Source organism: Pseudochaenichthys georgianus, chromosome 13, assembly GCF_902827115.2.
Source record: "Pseudochaenichthys georgianus chromosome 13, fPseGeo1.2, whole genome shotgun sequence".
Classification (NCBI taxonomy): domain Eukaryota; kingdom Metazoa; phylum Chordata; class Actinopteri; order Perciformes; family Channichthyidae; genus Pseudochaenichthys; species Pseudochaenichthys georgianus.
In genome coordinates this window covers 9,507,306-9,525,252 of record NC_047515.1, presented here as the reverse complement: position 1 = coordinate 9,525,252, position 17,947 = coordinate 9,507,306, and the positions used below count along the sequence as shown (strand labels likewise).

Below are 17,947 nucleotides of genomic sequence, written 5' to 3'. Positions count from 1 at the left end.
ACCCTTGTCAATTAACTACAGGGGTCCCTCAGGGCTCTGTTCTTGGTCCCCTCCTCTTCTCCCGGTACACAAACTCGCTCGGATCAGTCATTAGCCCGCATGGTTTTTCATACCACTGCTACGCTGACGACACCCAATTAATTCTGTCCTTTCCCCGCTCAGAGACCCAGGTCGTCACACGCATCTCTGCTTGTCTAGCTGACATCTCTCAGTGGATGTCTGCTCATCACCTCAAGCTCAACCTTGACAAGACTGAACTGCTTTTCCTTCCGGGAAAAGATTGTACCACTCTTGACCTGACAATCAACATCGGCACCTCTGTTGTTTCCCCGACTCAGACTGCAAGGAATCTGGGTGTGATCCTAGATAACAAACTGTCCTTCACTGCAAACATCGCTGCTACAACCCGTTGCTGCAGATGCACGCTTTACAACATCAGGAGGATACGTCCCCAGCTGACCCAGAAAGCCACGCAGGTTCTGGTCCAGGCTCTCATCACCTCACGCCTAGACTACTGCAACTCCCTCCTGGCTGGTCTACCTGCATGTAGGCTACTTTTATTATATGTACAGCACTTTGGCTCGACCAAAAATCGGCTCGTCTGGTCTTCAACCTTCCTAAATTTTCCCACACCACTCCGCTCCTCCGCTCACTTCACTGGCTTCCAGTAACTGCTAGAATCCACTTCAAGACACTGGTACTTGCATACCATGCTGCGAATGGATCTGGCCCTTCCTACTCGCTACACCCTCGCTGCGAGGGGGACCCAAGTTCCCATCAGCAAAAACACGTGGGTTTGCTATCCTGGCTCCAAAATGGTGGAATGAGCTCCCCATTGACATCAGGACAGCAGAAAGCTTACACACCTTCCGGCGCAGACTGAAAACTCATCTCTTTCGACTCCACTTCGAGCGATAGAATTACTAACAAAGCACTATATACTAATAAAGGACTGGCTTATCTATAGCCAGTTGAGTAGCACTTGAAATGTTTGGCTCTATGAAACTTGATGTACTTATATGATTCTGTTTTCTTGAAGGTTGTGTCTTCCTGGTCGAATGTACTTATTGTAAGTCGCTTTGGATAAAAGCGTCAGCTAAATGCAATGTAATGTAATGTGGAACAGATGTGACTGAAAAGTGTCAAAAGCAGACTGCAGACGTTCAAATGCAAGGGCAACAGTGCTAGCACAACAGTACACAACAGTATCATCTGCACATAGATGTACAGAGGCATCAATACTTTGACCCACATCATTTATATAAATAGTAAAAAGGGTCGGTCCCAAGACCGAACCTTGAGGAACGCCTCTGGGCACATTAAGAAAGCTTGAGGAGAGACCGCTGAATTGTACACATTGCTTGCGATTTGAAAGATAGTTTGCAAACCAACCAACAGCTTGGTCAGACAGGCCTATATGAGATAACTTCTGGCATAGAATGCCATGGTCCACAGTATTAAATGCCTTGGATAAGTCTATAAAAACAGCGGCTGCTGTGTAATTTTGTACCTTGTATAAAATTCACAAGTGGACCTTTAATAAAAAAGTTTGAGTACCCCTGGTCTAGACCAACATTACATACATACATTTTGTCCAGTATTGTTAAAGAATTAGTCACATTTAATTTAAATTGTTATGTGGGATGGAATTGCTACCTTCCTTCTTTATCCGGGCTTTGGACTGGCAAAGTGACCCAAAAGAGACACACTGCAAGCGGGATCAGCGATGGCTTTGCGCGATTAATATTCAGTCTGTGTCTCTTTTGGGTCACTTTGCCACCTCTCCGCTCGAGTGTAGCTGTCGCGCGAGGCTGCCTTTGAGTGCTTTGAGACGGCGGAGGGGCTCAGCACCCGCTGCTCATTGAGGAAAGTAACTGCGTAACAATTACGTGCCATCACGTCAGATTCTCCAAACACCAGAAAAGTCTCCAATAACACAAGAAAAAGTAGCTGAATGTGTCGCTAGTCGCTTTTGACAAAAGAAAGTAGCCAGAGGGTTTGGAAAGTTGCCCGATTTAGCGAGAAAGTCCCTAAGTTGGCAACACTGGCAACAGCAGACTGTGTGTGACTGACCCAAGTTTGCACCTCGTTGTTCTGATACAACTCCTAACACAGCATAATCACAATTGTTTCTGACTGTTCAGCAGATTGATTGACAGTGGATTTATCTTTTAAGTTTTTTTATATGTCTGTGGATCAAGGGTACATCTTTAGTGTTATAGGTAACCAGAGCTAACAGAAAAGAACAAAAGGCAAAGACTTCCCAAACCCCAGAAACATGGTAGCACTGTGCTCTTAGCAAGCACATTGGTGTAACACCCAACAGTAGTGGAGTACAAAATGCATCTATTAGCTTGTACGATTATTCGTACAAGTAAACAGCCGCACCAACGTTGCTCGAGGTCCTAAATGGGTCAAACTGTATCAAGCACCCAGGACTAGACCAAGAACCCAAGTAAGTCTAGGTCTAAACTACATAGTATAAGTCTGTTGACAAAAGATACTTGGACCTGGCTTTCATATTAAACTGAATCTGAGTGGACCAGCAATCTACATGGTCACACATTATACTTTTGGTACATTAAAGGGGACCTATCATGCAAAATGCACTTTTGTACGTCTTTTATACATGAATATGTGTCCCCAGTGTGCCAGGGAATTCACAAAATATCAGAAAACAAAACCCTCTCTCTTTTCCTCCATACCCAAATCTCTAAAAACGGGTGTACAACGGAGCTGATCCAGATTTGCTGCCGATATGACGCAATATCGGAAATGTGGGCTGGCTTTACACCCACGGCCCTATCAGAAACGTTGCTATCAGAATTCATGCGCAACGTGTTTTGGACGTAATATGGTCTTTGTTTACATTAGCAAGCATCCTAACACTCAGAGCTAACGCTGTACTGGAGAGAGTATGTTTAAAAAAGCAGGATATAAAAAGGAACTCACTTTGTAGTAAACCTGCCATAAAATAAGCATTTGAGCTTCATACTGTTTCAGTATTAATCCTTGGAGTGGTTTGGAACATGATATGGCGTTTAATCACAGCAGCATTTAGCTTTATCTGAGCAGAGCAGACAGCACTGCTCGTCACCGAACTCACAGTGTGCCTGGTGCTCAAAGGGGGCGGGCCAGCAGAGATCAGCCATTCTCTAACAGGACTGAAATAGAGAGGGATATGAGGGATGTCTAAATGCTTGATCTGTTTTGGTATTTGAGCAAAACACATCATATATATGTTTTTTATATATTGTATTAGGGCTGTCAGTCAATTAAAATATTGAATCGCGATTAATCGCATGATTGTCCATAGTTAATCGCGATTAATCGCAAATTAATCGCAAATTAATCGCAAATTTTGTATCTGTTCTAAATGTACCTTAGAGGAATCTTTTCAAGTTTTTAATACTCTTATCAACATATGAGTGGACATATGCTTTATGCTAATGTTTATTATCATTTGAACAATGACAAATATTCTCATGAATATTAAACACAACAACCTCTGAACAGGGAAAAGAAAGTTTGGGGCTCTCTGCTGGAACTGCTACCCCGCGACCCGACCACGGATAAGCGGGAGAAGATGGATGGATGGACAACCTCTGAACATTACAAATATTCGCCTCAATTCAACCTGGAACCTCTCTCATACAATACAAATGGGGTGGGTGTGTGTGGTGTGTGTGTGTGTGTGTGTGTGTGTGTGTGTGTGTGTGTGTGTGTGGTGGGTGTGTGTGTGTGTGTGTGTGTGTGTGTGTGTGTGTGTGTGTGTGTGTGTGTGTGTGTGGTGTGTGTGTGTGTGTGTGTGTGTGTGTGTGTGTGTGTGTGTGTGTGTGTGTGTGTGTGTGTGTGTGTGTGTGTGTGTGTGTGTGTGTGTGTGTGTGTTGTTGGATCGTTGGATCGTTGGAGCTATGTGCAACTCAAGGCATATGCTCGAACGGGAGCTGCCTGGACGCTGCAATCATGTTGCTGCAATCATGAGTGTGCTGACTTCTCCTACAATGTCCCGCTGTCTGGCTTCCTGCATAAAGTCAAGTGCTCGGTGCAGTTGTGGCGAAATGTCGCTCCTCTGTTTTCATTTAAACAGCTCCTTATATCCGTTAGCGCAGCTAGCTATCACCAGATGCTAACAACAACAACAATGCACGTAAGGTCTCTCTCTCGCTCGGGCCACACATACACACACCCTCCCGGTCCTCCCGATGGCCAGTCGGTGCCTGCCGGTGAGCGTGGAAGTGTGGTCTGCCACAAACGGGCGGCAGGAGCGGGGCTGTCAGCAGATGGTATTTTAAATTCGATGCGCTCTGAAACTACGGGGCGGCCAAGGAAAAAAAATACACATGCGTTAATCGCGTTAAAATAATTAGTGGCGTTCACGCGTTATTAAGACTTCTCAAGTTATTAACGCGTTAACTTGACAGCCCTAATTTGTATATATCTGATACCTATAATATATGCCTAAGAATAGCATGATAGGATATCTTTAACACCACTGCTGATAAGACTGTAACATGGTGGCTTTGCAGCCTCCTCTTAGTAACAAAACAGACAAATTGGCCTTGGCCGTGTCAGGAACATCTGAGCCGGCGGCTGCAGACCACACCGGCCCGCTCCTCTTAGCTCAATACTGACTCATTAGCCCTCTCGCCCTGGGTCCCCAAGGACCTGTGACCCCCGCTATTGTCTGGCTGGAGCCTATCCCGACCAGAGCCCTCAGCGCCAAACAAAGCCCTGTCATTAACTCCAGCTCTGCTGCCCCCCTCTGCCACAACCTGCTGCCTCCGTCAGCCTGTCTGGATTAAATGAAGAGGGTCAGACAAACACGCTGCAACATTCATGAACCTTAACCCCCCCTGACCACCACCAGCACCCCCACCATGTGAAAGAGGCAGGGAGGGGACAAGCTGTTTATAGGCCATAGAGAAACAGTTGTCCATCAACCTGCTACTGCGCAAACACAGATGTGTGATATACTGGTGTCCAAGCTAAGTGCATAGTGAGGGGGGGGGGGGGGAGGCAATAATGGTTGCAAGCAGTTGTTTGTTTTCTCGTTCCTCAGTCAATAAACCAACACATGTCGGAAAGCACACGCGGACAATTGGACTTGCTAAGCAGAGTTGTGGATGTATACAAGTATGACGTTGCTAACGAGCGGCAAAATAAGAAAAATAATTACAAATACAGTTTTGATATTATATCATTATAATCTAGAATAATCTAAATAGATATATAAAGATAAAAACAAATCAATTAAATTAGTGGTGCATGATAATTATTGGCCCGATAATTATCGGTCCAATATTAGGAATTATGACGTCATCCCGATAAACCCGATAAAAGTATTAATAGCCCGATAATACACAATATATTTTTGGGGTAAAAAAAAGAAAAAAGTACTTTGGTGTGGGTGGATTGGATGAGGGGCGCTTGTTTTTCACTCGGCTCCTCCCGTTTTGCCAGTACTGTGGTATTAGTGGTTTAGGTAGAGGAGAGTTTTTCACAATCCAGCGCTCCCTTCTCATGCCTGGCTGTGACGTAAATGGCTGTGCGGCCGTGAAGCCAGGACAGCTAAACAAACATGTCGTCGGTAGTATGGGACTATTTCAAAGTTTCAGAGTTAGATAGTTCGCTTGCCTATTTGTATTAACAAATGCAAGCAGAAGTTCCGACGAGGAGGGAAAAAGGCAACGAGCTTTTGGCAATGTTTGATAGGCTTGCTGTCCTATAAATGCCAGGTAATAGTTGTTTCCATTTCTTAATATGGACCACTCATTGTTCAGGGGAAACACATTGACATTGACTGATTGACTCAATTATATTTATTTGGGAAAATAAATATGGTCACTTTGAAGAGTCAAAACTGTTCTTGGCTTTGTTTTGTTCATAGTAGTAATGCTCATGTCATTTGCTCACTACTAGTCGTTTTTTTTTACAACCAGGTGTGCAAAAACTACAGGTACATTTAATATATATATATATTATATTATTATCGGTATCGGTCTTGAGAAGCAGGAAGTTATCGGTATCGGTTTCAAAAAATCGATATCGTGCATCCCTAAATTAAATTATTATTCTTAAAACAATGCTACTTTCCCAGAATGAATCTGGGAATTTTCATTATAACTTAAATCTTATTTAGTGATTTAGGTATTGCATGTTGCCTAAAAGACTTCTCAAGTTGTTAAGCAAATTTCAGAGTTTTAAAATGTAGACAAATACGGTATGTCTTCCAGCCCTATAGGAGCACTTTCAGCAATTTAAGATATCCCTTAAAACATCCATCTAATAATAAAATATACCATAAAAGAAATATACCATAAAATGTGAATGTTATCAAATTAAATTAATTATTATATTTGGGACTATTATAAGAGGTAAATAGTTTCCGCCTTTTCACATCTTCTCAGAAGGCTGGACTACAAATCGGTAGAGGAAGGACGAAGAACAATTACAATGTCCAAGTTGGACTAATTGTAAGTTGGCTGTGAAATACTCCCTCTGAAACCCTTTCACCCATTGATAAAACAATTAATTGATTTTGCAAAAGTATTGATCTATTTTGTCCAGGCGTTGATGGACGTGATTATATGCTATTATATTGACACAAAGCTCGAAGCATTATTAGCAACAAATGTTTAAAACACATTCTTTGTTTCGTACTTCAATAGCACAAACAAGGCACATAACACAGGCCTCAGTCGCCAATAGACATGTTCTAGCTGTAACAGGTCATGCACAAGACAAGAAAACAGTGACTTTGGACAAACTATTGGAGATAACAAAGTTTTTCCGAACTTCTGATATTGAGCACTTTTGAGGAAGGTACGAAATGGGGCTCAAGATTTCCCTCTTGTGCTTTTCATTGGCTGTTAAACAGCCTGTGTGGAGTTAACCCAAACATGGATCTCTAGTACCACCCTTTGGACTTAACTCATACTGCAGTCAGTCTACAGGGTGCATCACTTTAGAGAAAATCCTTGTTGCGAGGCATTTTACAACTTCATACTGCATGGTCATTTCAAGCAGGCTTTCTTTTTTTTGTAAATACTATATGCAATTTGTATGTACTATGTTAACGGGACATAGCTCTGGAGAAACACAGGCCTGTCATGTTTGTTTGTATAGCACCTTTCAACATGGCAATTTACACAGAGTAAAACATAAAGGCATACAGGCAGGGGTAGACATTAAGGGTAAAATGCCACTGGCCCTCCGGGCCGGTGGAATTGTATTATCACTGGCCCCACCATTGTAACCACTGGCCCGGAGCATTCGTCCAAAAAAAATCGACTTAAAATGAAAAAAATTAACACATTTGTTGCAATAGTAATTTATGCACTAACTACATTACTACTAGTACTACGACATTTGAACAATCAGTTCTTCCTCATTTTCCTCAATTGTTCATATTTGGTTTATTAAAATAATGATATTGTGGTCAGTTAAAAAATGTCTGCTATTATTATGAGTATTATTATTTGTATAATGCACTTTCTGCCTTCCTGTCATTAGGAGTTAGAAATGTAATGGCTATAGATTAGATCCTTCATTATCCTAAACTGCTGGGACATTTCCCTATAGCCAATACCTTTATATGTTCTACTCTTCACTTACTTGTCAGCATAGGTCGGCATTGATGTACAGAGCCGACAGAAGACCTTGTTTATATTGGCATCATATTGAGAGGTGCAGCCAGTGACGCCTCATAAAACCAGGAAGTAAGCTGCTGGTTCCTTCCACAAAATCAATGGGATTTCTCCACAGGGTTTTGGAAAATAGCTGGAAATAAGGTCTGTGGAAAACAAACCTGTTTGATAAATGCACGTTTTGTTCAGCCGGATAATCTCCACATGTCCAGTGGCGTTTCTATATGTACAAAAGTGGTGGGGCACAAACAACTCGGATGTCTATATATAAGCTTCTGCAGATAGGTTCATGGCTGGTGAGGCACTGGCACTGACTCTTCAGGTTTACAAATATATTAAATCAAAATATAATATTATTTTCAAAAGCTTTTTTTGTCTGATGCTTCAACTACTTTTAAACAGACAGTTCAACAGAAGGAAACCCAAAAAAATGTAATTGTATCATTTAAATATTGAATTGTTCTCTCTTAGTAAGATCCCATTTTCAATAAAATTGCAGTCTTACCTTGACTTGAAGATTAAGTCCATTTGCCTATCCCTCTGGACAAAAATCTCTATAACTTTTTTGTAAAAGTCCTCCTTATCTTCTTGTAGTTTCAAAAGTCTATCATAAATCTAATCTAATCAATAGATTTTTTATTCGAAAATGATAAAAGTAGGGTAGACATGTGGATATTATCCGGCTGAACAAAACGTACATTTATCTAACAGCTACGTTTCCCACAGATCTTATTTGGAGCTATTTTCTAAAATCCTATGGAGAAATCTCGTTGCTTTTTTGTGGAGGGAAGCCATGCGCAGCTTACTTCTTGGTTTTAGGACGCCTCACTGCAGCTCTCTCGTCTCCTCTTCACACACCACACTTTTCGCGGCACACGTACTTACAGCCAATCAGCTCTGAATTATCAGCACTTTGCCCCTATGGTCATTATTTTTTGCCAAACACATTAAATAGGAAAATACTCTGAGCATGCGCAGTGTAGTTTTTGCAGTCAGTTCACTTAAGAGGCTTCTCAATTCTTAAATGTCCCCTCCTCGACTCCCCTCCTCGAGACTTAGTCCCGCCCACAGGAGATGCGAGCGGAGGACCGAGGAGGGGAACCGAGGAGATAGGAGGGGAAGCAGCAGACGTTTAAAGAAATGAGAACTCCTCTCCTCTGAGCGGTCATATTAAAGCGACGTCCGTTCATTATTACGTGGCAACAGCTGCATCAGCTGTTGCCACGGTGTTTCGTCATATTTTATAATCTCTGTTAGATCAGCTGAACATTGTTCCCCCACATATTTACTTTGAATTCATTGAGAGTGCAGTATAATGAGACAATAACAGGCTACAGATGTGGACACACACACACAAATATATTTATATAAATATATACAATTTAAAGTATGAGAGCACTCTCATAATAACGTAACACAATCAGAGACTGAATATATATCCCCCCTCTCTCTGGTCGCTGAAATGGGGAATTGAAATTACGGGCCAAAAGTTGTATTTCCAAGTATTAAAAGTAAGGACACCAAACCAACTGAGACCTGTCTGTCCACCGCATCTGCGCACTGTACAACACACACACTGTACAACACGCACCTACACACTGTACCAGTGCGTGTTGTACAGTGTATAGGTGCGTGTGGTACAGTGTGTAGGTGTGTACACCTACACACTATACCACACACACCTACAGCTCCTAAAGCATAATCAGGCTACAGTCGTTGTGTATTTTATTATGTGAAGCACTAAATGGTTTTAGAAAAATATCGACTCTTTGTTTGTAGATATCTACTAAACTAAAGCAAATAAAGAGAGTATACCTGTTATACTGAGTGATATATATTGTACACACTGCTCTGCTTTCTGCAGGACCTCACAGCTGTTCTCACTGTAAACATCGCGTTGCGATGAGAGCAGGTTCTAAAATAATATCCAGGGGATGCATGCAGAGCTGTCATTGGCTGAGATAAGTCCGGCCGTGCGTCACGCCTCCACCGATCCCGGAAATGCATCCGCGGAGGAGCCATCAGTGTATCCTCGGTTATAGCTCCTCCAGAGAGCCTCCTCGACGCTCGATCCTCGGTCCTCGGTGTGCATTTAGAGAAATGAGACGTCCTTCAAAATGGCGCACTGAAATTCATTTCCGGGTCACTACCGGAGGACCGAGGAGTCGAGGAGTCCAGGAGGGGAAATTTGAGTATTGAGAAGCCTCTTTAGACAGTCAGAGGGAGGGGCGGGATCAGGTTTTGTCCCACATGGCTCTAAACAGCTCAATAGGCACACACTGTAGACACTAATTAGAAGAACACATACTAAAACAGCAATGAGACGAATCAGATGATTAAACATGATCTTAAAATATATTTTATATATTTTTTAATTTATTTTTTGCATTTTGTTGTAATCATTATTTTAATACTTTCTGCTGACACTAGGTGGGGCTGTGGGCCTAATGACCAGTCGCCACTGCACATGTCTACCCTACTTTTATAATTTTCGAATCATAAATCGAATCGATAGATTATAAAAGGGTTTTAGGACGCGTCACTGCACCACTCTATAGAAGCCAACTCCATCGATCAAGCTGGCTGAAACTTTCTTTCTCTCCCTCTTCTTCTCATGATCCCTGTCACTCTCCTTTAATTCCTCCGGTGACTTTCTTTTATTTGGAGATTGTTTTTTGCTCGGCGCTTGGCCAGTTACCGCTGGTATTAAAAACATGTTGGCGAATGGTTAGGTGGCGCGATAGTCTGTAGTGAACGAGCGCGCTCCCGCTCACGGGAGCCTGCTCGCGCTGCGCACCGCAGCAAACAGCTGCTTTTCACCCAACGACAAGCGACTCATGAAACGCTATGTTGTAGCGTTAATAAACGAAACAATTAAACAACATTGCTAGTCAAAATACCAATACCACAGGAAACGTTTTTTTTTAAACAATATGTTTAGTGGCCCAAGCGGGCAAGTAGAAAGTACGTTATGCTGGCCCGGGGTGTCTAGTGCTTAAGGGCCAGCGGGCCATTTATAATGTCGAGCCCTGACAGGTTAAGAAAAAGTATAAGGCAATATACAAAATATTAGAATACACACAACAGGATTCATAAGAGATGGATTTAAAATGATTTCAAGGGTTAAAACATAATGTAGGATAAAAATAACCTTAAGTAGGATGATAAATACACTACTTGCAAGACAATGCAAGTACATTCCAATTTCCACTCATTAAAAGCTGTGGCAAGAAGAAAAGTTTTGAGCCTTGATTTTGAAGAACTGAGACTTCAGGATTTCTAGAATATTATCAAATACTTGGTGAATAACAACTAAATGCTGCTTCTCTAGGTTTAGTCTACAGGTATAACTTCAAACACAAACATTTTTACTTAGTAGGCTATTTGAGACAACTCAAGAAAGAGACCGAATCAATATCCTTTTTATGACACCGATTATTAAAAGCTTACTGTAAGATCCTCAAATGCAACATAAACAATTATAAAATGTAATCGTTATGTCAAATCCAAGGCTACTAGTGAACTAACTGAAGACTCAGAATGAACAGTAGTAGTAGTAGTATACCAGTAGTAATTTGATTTATTGTTGGTTCATGCTGGCAATTAAGCAACTAAGGGTTTTGTCTATAAAAAGGTAAAAAGTATTGAAAAGTATTGAAAAGTCACATATTGCATTACATCAATATGGACTATTTCATATGTTTCGTTATATCTGAACAATAGTGTTTTACAAACAAATGACATTCGTGTAAAAAAAGTTAAAAATCTTTAAAAATTCTTCTTTCAAAATAGCCAGAAATAAAAAAATTCTAGAGTTAATCATCCATTTGTTGGAGTTGTAGCTAATTTGAATTGCTTTTTTTCTTCTTTTTTTAAATTAGATGATTGTTGAATATTATATTCATATAAACTTGCCATGGGGAACCCCTGCTCTTTTATTATCTAAATGACTGTTTCCACTAAAGAGAAAAAACAGAGTTTTGCTGGTAGCTATGATTCTAAATCACAAATATTATATAACTCTTATCTGATTAAGTACATTCATTGGTCAAAGGGTCGGTGACCTACCTGCTTATTGGTCCATGTCCATGCAGTCTATAGCAGGAGTTCCTCTTGTTAACCAGCCCAGCACTGAAGCAGCATCACCACACAGGCTCCACTGTTATAGTCTGGATCCTGCAGCACAGAGAACATTGGGGGGGAATAGATTTCCAGGACAAAACCTGCCCCTCAATTGATCCGACCTTGAAAAAATAAATACATTGTCATTGATGCCGCTCTTTGTTAATGCTTTTGTTGGCAGAGTGATTCACATCCAAACAGCCGACCTCAATCGGCGAGCTATTAAGAGACTCTCCTGTCATTACGCAGGGAAGGTTATCAATCCAATGATTGTGACTCAACAGCAAAGTCAATAACAAGAAGTAATACCCTTCAGCTGGACTTTCTAAATGTGAGGCTTGGAGATTACATTTGAACATCTGATTGGTATGGACATATTTAGAAATTCATGACGCAGTGGAAGAACTGCTGCTATAGGACTATTTACCTGGGCCCCAGACTATTGCACCGTCCACAAGGTAATATCGTGTTTCCAGCGCTTTATTGTAGGGAGGCTGCACCTTCTTTATTGGGAAAAAAGCCACAATAATTATTCAAACGTCTTGAAGACTATTGAGCCACCAGAACAAGGCGCAGTCGACTGTTTGAAAGTTATGGCTGCTTTCACGCTGTAAAAAGGAAGGAGGGGCCCTGCTGTCTCCAGGGGCCCCGTCACCGATAATTAGCGATCAATCACGAATTAGTTCAAAAGCCTGAAAAGAACACTGAGAGCACTATTAGATTGCAAAGATTCACTGCTCTCCAATAATTGCTTTGGATTTTTACAGGGGAAGCAAGGTCCCGTTTGTTTATCACAGTGTCTCATCCCTGCCATCATGAAGGAGCCACCATGACAAATATCACTCTGAAGTGTTTACTTAGTTTTGGATTATTATTAATACACATTAAATACTTTAATTAGCCCTATAAAACTGTACGGCTGTCTTTTGGCCCAACAGATGAAGTATTCACGTGCATTTGACAGTTCAATTAAATCAGAAATTATCTTGAACAATTGATTTCAATAAACAGGGTGAAGTGGAAACGTTCTTTTGTTTTCAAAATAAAAAAAATAGCAAAAAAACACCTGGCTACAGGAACCGATAAAAAGGTATAAAACACAGCAGCTAAACAAATAATTATTCAATATTAAAAAAAAAAGAAATTAGATTAGACGTATTTTTGGAGGCCTTCTCCATAGGCATTTGGAATATTGTAAAACATGAGTTCTGGGGAAACTAACCCGTTTGATAAATGCACGAACTACAGTCGAGTACAGCGCCACGCCAACTTAAAGGTGGGGTATGTAATTTATTTCAGAAACACTTTGTTATATTCCATGGAATGCTCTTAATGTCCCGATAGCAATGAATACATTAAATGCTTTGACAATAAATACATAAAAAAAATGTAATCTGTGGAAGCCGTAGCGCTGTAAAAAGCACCACCAATAATTTTAGCCGGCCCGGCCACAATAGCTGCCTGTCAGCCTTCCATCTGTGCACAAACTTATCTCTTACCCTCATTGGTCATGTGCGCGTTCGTGTGTGTTGGAGGAGGTGCTCTGTAAGCAGGGGCGGCGGGTACTGTAAGCCAGTTCAACAGACCCTGGATATGTTTGAGTTATCTTAATTAACCCTAACAAACGAGATCTCACTAAGCGGTCCTACGACGCTGGTTATCAACTCGGTAAATCAAGCCAGGGGCTGCAGTCGAATAGTCCAAAAATCAGCTCCTAAATTCTAACCCTATCGTCTATTCCTTGTAGGGGCCGATATTCCGCATTTGACCGATTATCGGTATCGTCCTTTTTTTAATCAAATTGCCGATAAAACTTTGGCTCTGATGCGGCCGTTTCTCTCAATAAAAGTCTGGCTGCAGACCGCATCAAGGAGGCGTTTCCTATAGGGGCGTTTCCTATAGTGAACGACGGGAGCCGGCTCTCGCCCGCGAACGAGCCGTTTTTTGTTTTTGCGGAGGGATCTAGATCGGCATGAAGGCACATTATGCAATGTGCAATGTGGACATTATCCCGCTTATTACACATGGCCACATTCTCAACAAAGTAACGACATGACTCCCAATAATAATTGAAATGCTTTTATGGATTTAGAAAAAGATTTTATTGATTTAAAAAATTGTTTTTTGTATTGATTTAAATTGACATGCATCCGCTAAGAAAAGTAGTCCGTTGTTACTGTTTGAACTAACGTAACAACGGCAGGAACTGCTTCTATAGTGTTTTTGAGGAGCTTTTTGATTACAGATTTGAAAACATCGTTGCTTGCTTTAAAAGTAGCACAATTCATTATGTCAAACCTTGAAAGATATCCCTGCCCTAATGCCAAAAGTAACTGGCAACTGAATATATGTCGCCGTAGCTATGATGTCTATGTCTGGACCGCTGCGTAAAAAGGAGGGTTTCTGACCCATTACTTCTCTTCTTACTTCTATAAGAATAAAACACGGAGGACGGAGATCTCTTTTTGTCCCCCTCTTCTCCCCGCTGCAGCCTAGCAGTTGATCTCAAAGCACACTCCCCTCTCCTGCAGGGAGAACAACTATATTTATATACTTTATATAGGTTGATACAGTAGCCCCTTTTTTTAAATAGTTTTTATAGGTGTTGCCATTTGTTTCGTGTAGCGTGGTTCTACAAACAAGTCAATGCATTCATTGGGTGTTATCAGAGAGTTACACGGGTCTGTAAATGCAATGAAAACAATTGGCCACAGCAAATAATTTATATTAAACATGTAATTTTTACTTTTGAATACTTTAGTACAAAGGATGTCTTGAATAATTTAAGTGATATATGTGTACACATATAAATCATTAGTCAAAACAGGGCTACATTTGATTTAATTAAAAGGTATAATATGTGGTAAACTGAAGAGCCCTTTGGGAGCCGAAAGAGCCGGCTCTTCTTGGTGAGCCAAATGATCCGGCTCAGCAAGAAGAGCCGGAATTCCCATCACTAGAACAATGACTTCTTCTGCGAGGATTTATAAAAGCAGCTGGAATCCCTTAAGTTGCTATTGGATAAAAAAAGTTAGGAAACGCCCCTATAGGAAACGCCCCTATAGGAAACGCCTCCTTGCTGCGGTCTGCAGCCAGACCCATCTCGTTTCTCTGGCTGCAGTCACCACTCTAGAGGCTTCTCAATACTCAAATTTCCCCTCCTCGACTCCCCTCCTCGATACTTAGACCCGCCCACAGGAGATGCGAGCGGAGGACCGAGGAGGGGAACCGAGGAGAGAGGAGGGGAAGCAGCAGACGTTTAAAGAAATGAGAACTCCTCTCCTCTGAGCGGTCATATTAAAGCGACGTCCGTTCATTATTACGTGGCAACAGCTGCATCATCTGTCAAGTGTTTTGTCATATTTTATAATCTCTGCTGGATCAGCTGAACATTGTTCCCCCACATATTGACTTTGAATTCATTGAGAGTGCGGTATAATGAGACAATACCAGGCTACAGATGCGGACACACAGACACAAATATATTTATATAAATATATGCAATTTAAAGTATGAGAGCACTCTCATAATAACGTAACACAATCAGAGACTGGATATATCCCCCCCCCCCCCCCCCCCCCCCCCTCTCTCTCGTCGCTGAAATGGGGAATTGAAATTACGGGCCAAACGTTGTATTTGCAAGTATTAAAAGTAAGGACATCAAACCAACTGAGACCCGTCTGTCCGCCGCATCTACGCACTGTACCACACACACCTACACACTGTACCACACACACACCTACAGCTCCTAAAGCATAATCAGGCTACAGCCGTTGTGTATTTTATTATGTGAAGCACTAAATGGTTTTAGAAAAATATCGACTCTTTGTTTGTAGATATCTACTAAACTAAAGCAAATAAAGAGAGTAGGCATGTTATACTGAGTGATATATATTTTACACACTGCTCTGCTTTCTGCACCTCACAGCTGTTATCACTGTAAACATCGCGTTGCGATGAGAGCAGGTTCTAAAATAATATCCAGGGGTTGCATGCAGAGCTGTCATTGGCTGAGATAAGTCCGGCCGTGCGTCACGCCTCCACCTTTCCCGGAAATGCATCCGCGGAGGAGCCGTGGAGGAACCATCAGTGTATCCTCGGTTATAGCTCCTCCAGAGAGCCTCCTCGACGCTCGATCCTCGGTCCTCGGTGTGCATTTAGAGAAATGAGACGTCCTTCAAAATGGCGCGCTGAAATTCATTTCCGGGTCACTACCGGAGGACCGAGGAGTCCAGGAGTCGAGGAGGGGAAATTTGAGTATTGAGAAGTCTCTTCTGTGTACACGAGCAATGTCCCGCCCACAGCGCTATCTGATAGGCTATTACTGAAGATTTCCGGGCGGGAGCCAGCCAGAGAGGCGGGACCTTCTCAGATTACAGGCAGGTGCAAAAGAATGCAGACACAGACTGAAGCAAGCAGCAGCGCTGAGCGGCAGAGCCATACATGTGTTAAACCGAAGTTCAATAAACATCCCTATCCCCTATGCTGAAGTTGCAAAAACACCACGATCTTATGATCCAATTCTATCAGTTACACAGGGTGCGTGCAGCGTCTCGCAGCGGAGTAACTGTGGGAGGGGGGAGGGGCTGCGAGTGAAGTGGAGCCTCGCAGTTTTTCAGGTTGATATGTGAAGCTCATTAGCTAGCCAACATGTATCTAGCAAATGTTTAGCAACATATTAGAAGTGAGGCTACTAGACTAACGTTAGGTCTACTGTAATAGCCTTAATAGTTTGCAAAACATTAGCTAGCACTAGTGTTTTGCAGTTGCAAGCAGCTTATTGGGATGTTATGCTAGACAGACAGATATAATACATTAAGCATTATTGTTAGTTAAGCATGTCAGCCTGCAGCCCCACTTATTGTCTCTCTAACTCATTGCAGATGACTGCACTAAAGAAAAGGGCACAGAGAAGAAACCAGTTGTAAGATGTTTAAAAGTTAATTAAACATAATATAGGCTATGCTTAAATGCATTTCAAAGAAGTTGTGTTGAATTCTGTTGGAGTTTGTGTTATTCTACATTTTGACACCAAGATTTTTTTTTGACTGCAAATGTATATCGGTTCCAAATATCGGATATCGGTCTCCTTGATTACTAATAATCGGTATCGGCCTTGAAAAAGCCATATCGGTCGATCCCTAATTCCTTGACCTCTGAGTGAAACGTCACGGGATTAAGGGATAGTGGATAGGAGAATTCAAAAGGACTTAGGAGAAGAGACTGCGGTACTTTAGTACTATCCGACGTGTTTATGATGCACCAGCGGACGTCATGAATGTGCGTCTGCTGCTGTGGGGAAACTATGGAAACTACAGTTTTCTATACAGCGGACTACAACATGGATGTGTAATAAGAACGAGGGACTACTGTAAACTAGGGTAGGATTTTCACCGGCGGCCATGACGGCCATGCTCAAAATACTACATTATTTTGAGCTATTTTTCAAAATCCTATGGAGAAATCCCGCAAAGTGTAATAACTGCAGTTTGCCTCCCTGTCAGAATGACAAAGATCCTCAGTGAAGCACAAGCCCATGTTTCTCACTAAATTGTAAGTACAACTTATTAAAAAGATCAGTTCAAAGCAACTAATGTCATCTCAGTGTTATTGCATGATGTTAAAATTGGTTTGCCATGGATTTAGTGATGGATTGTAAACATTTGAAATGTAGCATTTAAGTGTTCCTCAGTTACAAGGTTGTTGTTTTAATAAATCAGACACTGATGGTGCAGCAGCACTGTACCTCTTTATATAGGCATTTTTTCCTTAACAAATAGTTTTTGCGCTGATCAGGGGGTACTTGGCTGAATTTCTTTTTCAAAGGGGGTACATTATTGAAAAAAGTTTGAGAACCACTGTTATAGAATACCCTGGAACCGAGGGAAACTGAAAGAATACGCCCATTGGCTACAAATCAATATATGATTGGTTGATCAAACTGTCAGTCCAAACGTACACTCTCATTCAGTGCAACGGCCAGGGCATTCTATCAAGGATGTAGAATACCTTGGTTGAAGGACATTCTACCCAGAGACCAGAAAGAGATCTGATTGGTTGCTTTCTTTTCTAACACAAAACCACTGAAATGAGTAGTGCATGGTCCGAGAAGGACAAACAAATCAACGTAACACTGTCATATTACAGATCAACAACACAGATACGATTCTCATTTA

General features: G+C 41.6%; 1 long non-coding RNA gene across 1 annotated transcript in view; it reads right to left on the bottom strand.

Annotated features, from left to right (window-relative positions):
• LOC117457691 (uncharacterized) overlaps positions 1–11,798 on the bottom strand; it is a 120,095-nt gene extending 108,297 nt beyond the window's left edge. Inside the window, exon 1 of the long non-coding RNA XR_004553351.1 lies at positions 11,718–11,798. This is a non-coding gene — a long non-coding RNA (uncharacterized lncRNA). The remainder of the gene's footprint in view (positions 1–11,717) is intronic.
• Positions 11,799–17,947: the final 6,149 nt, after the last annotated feature.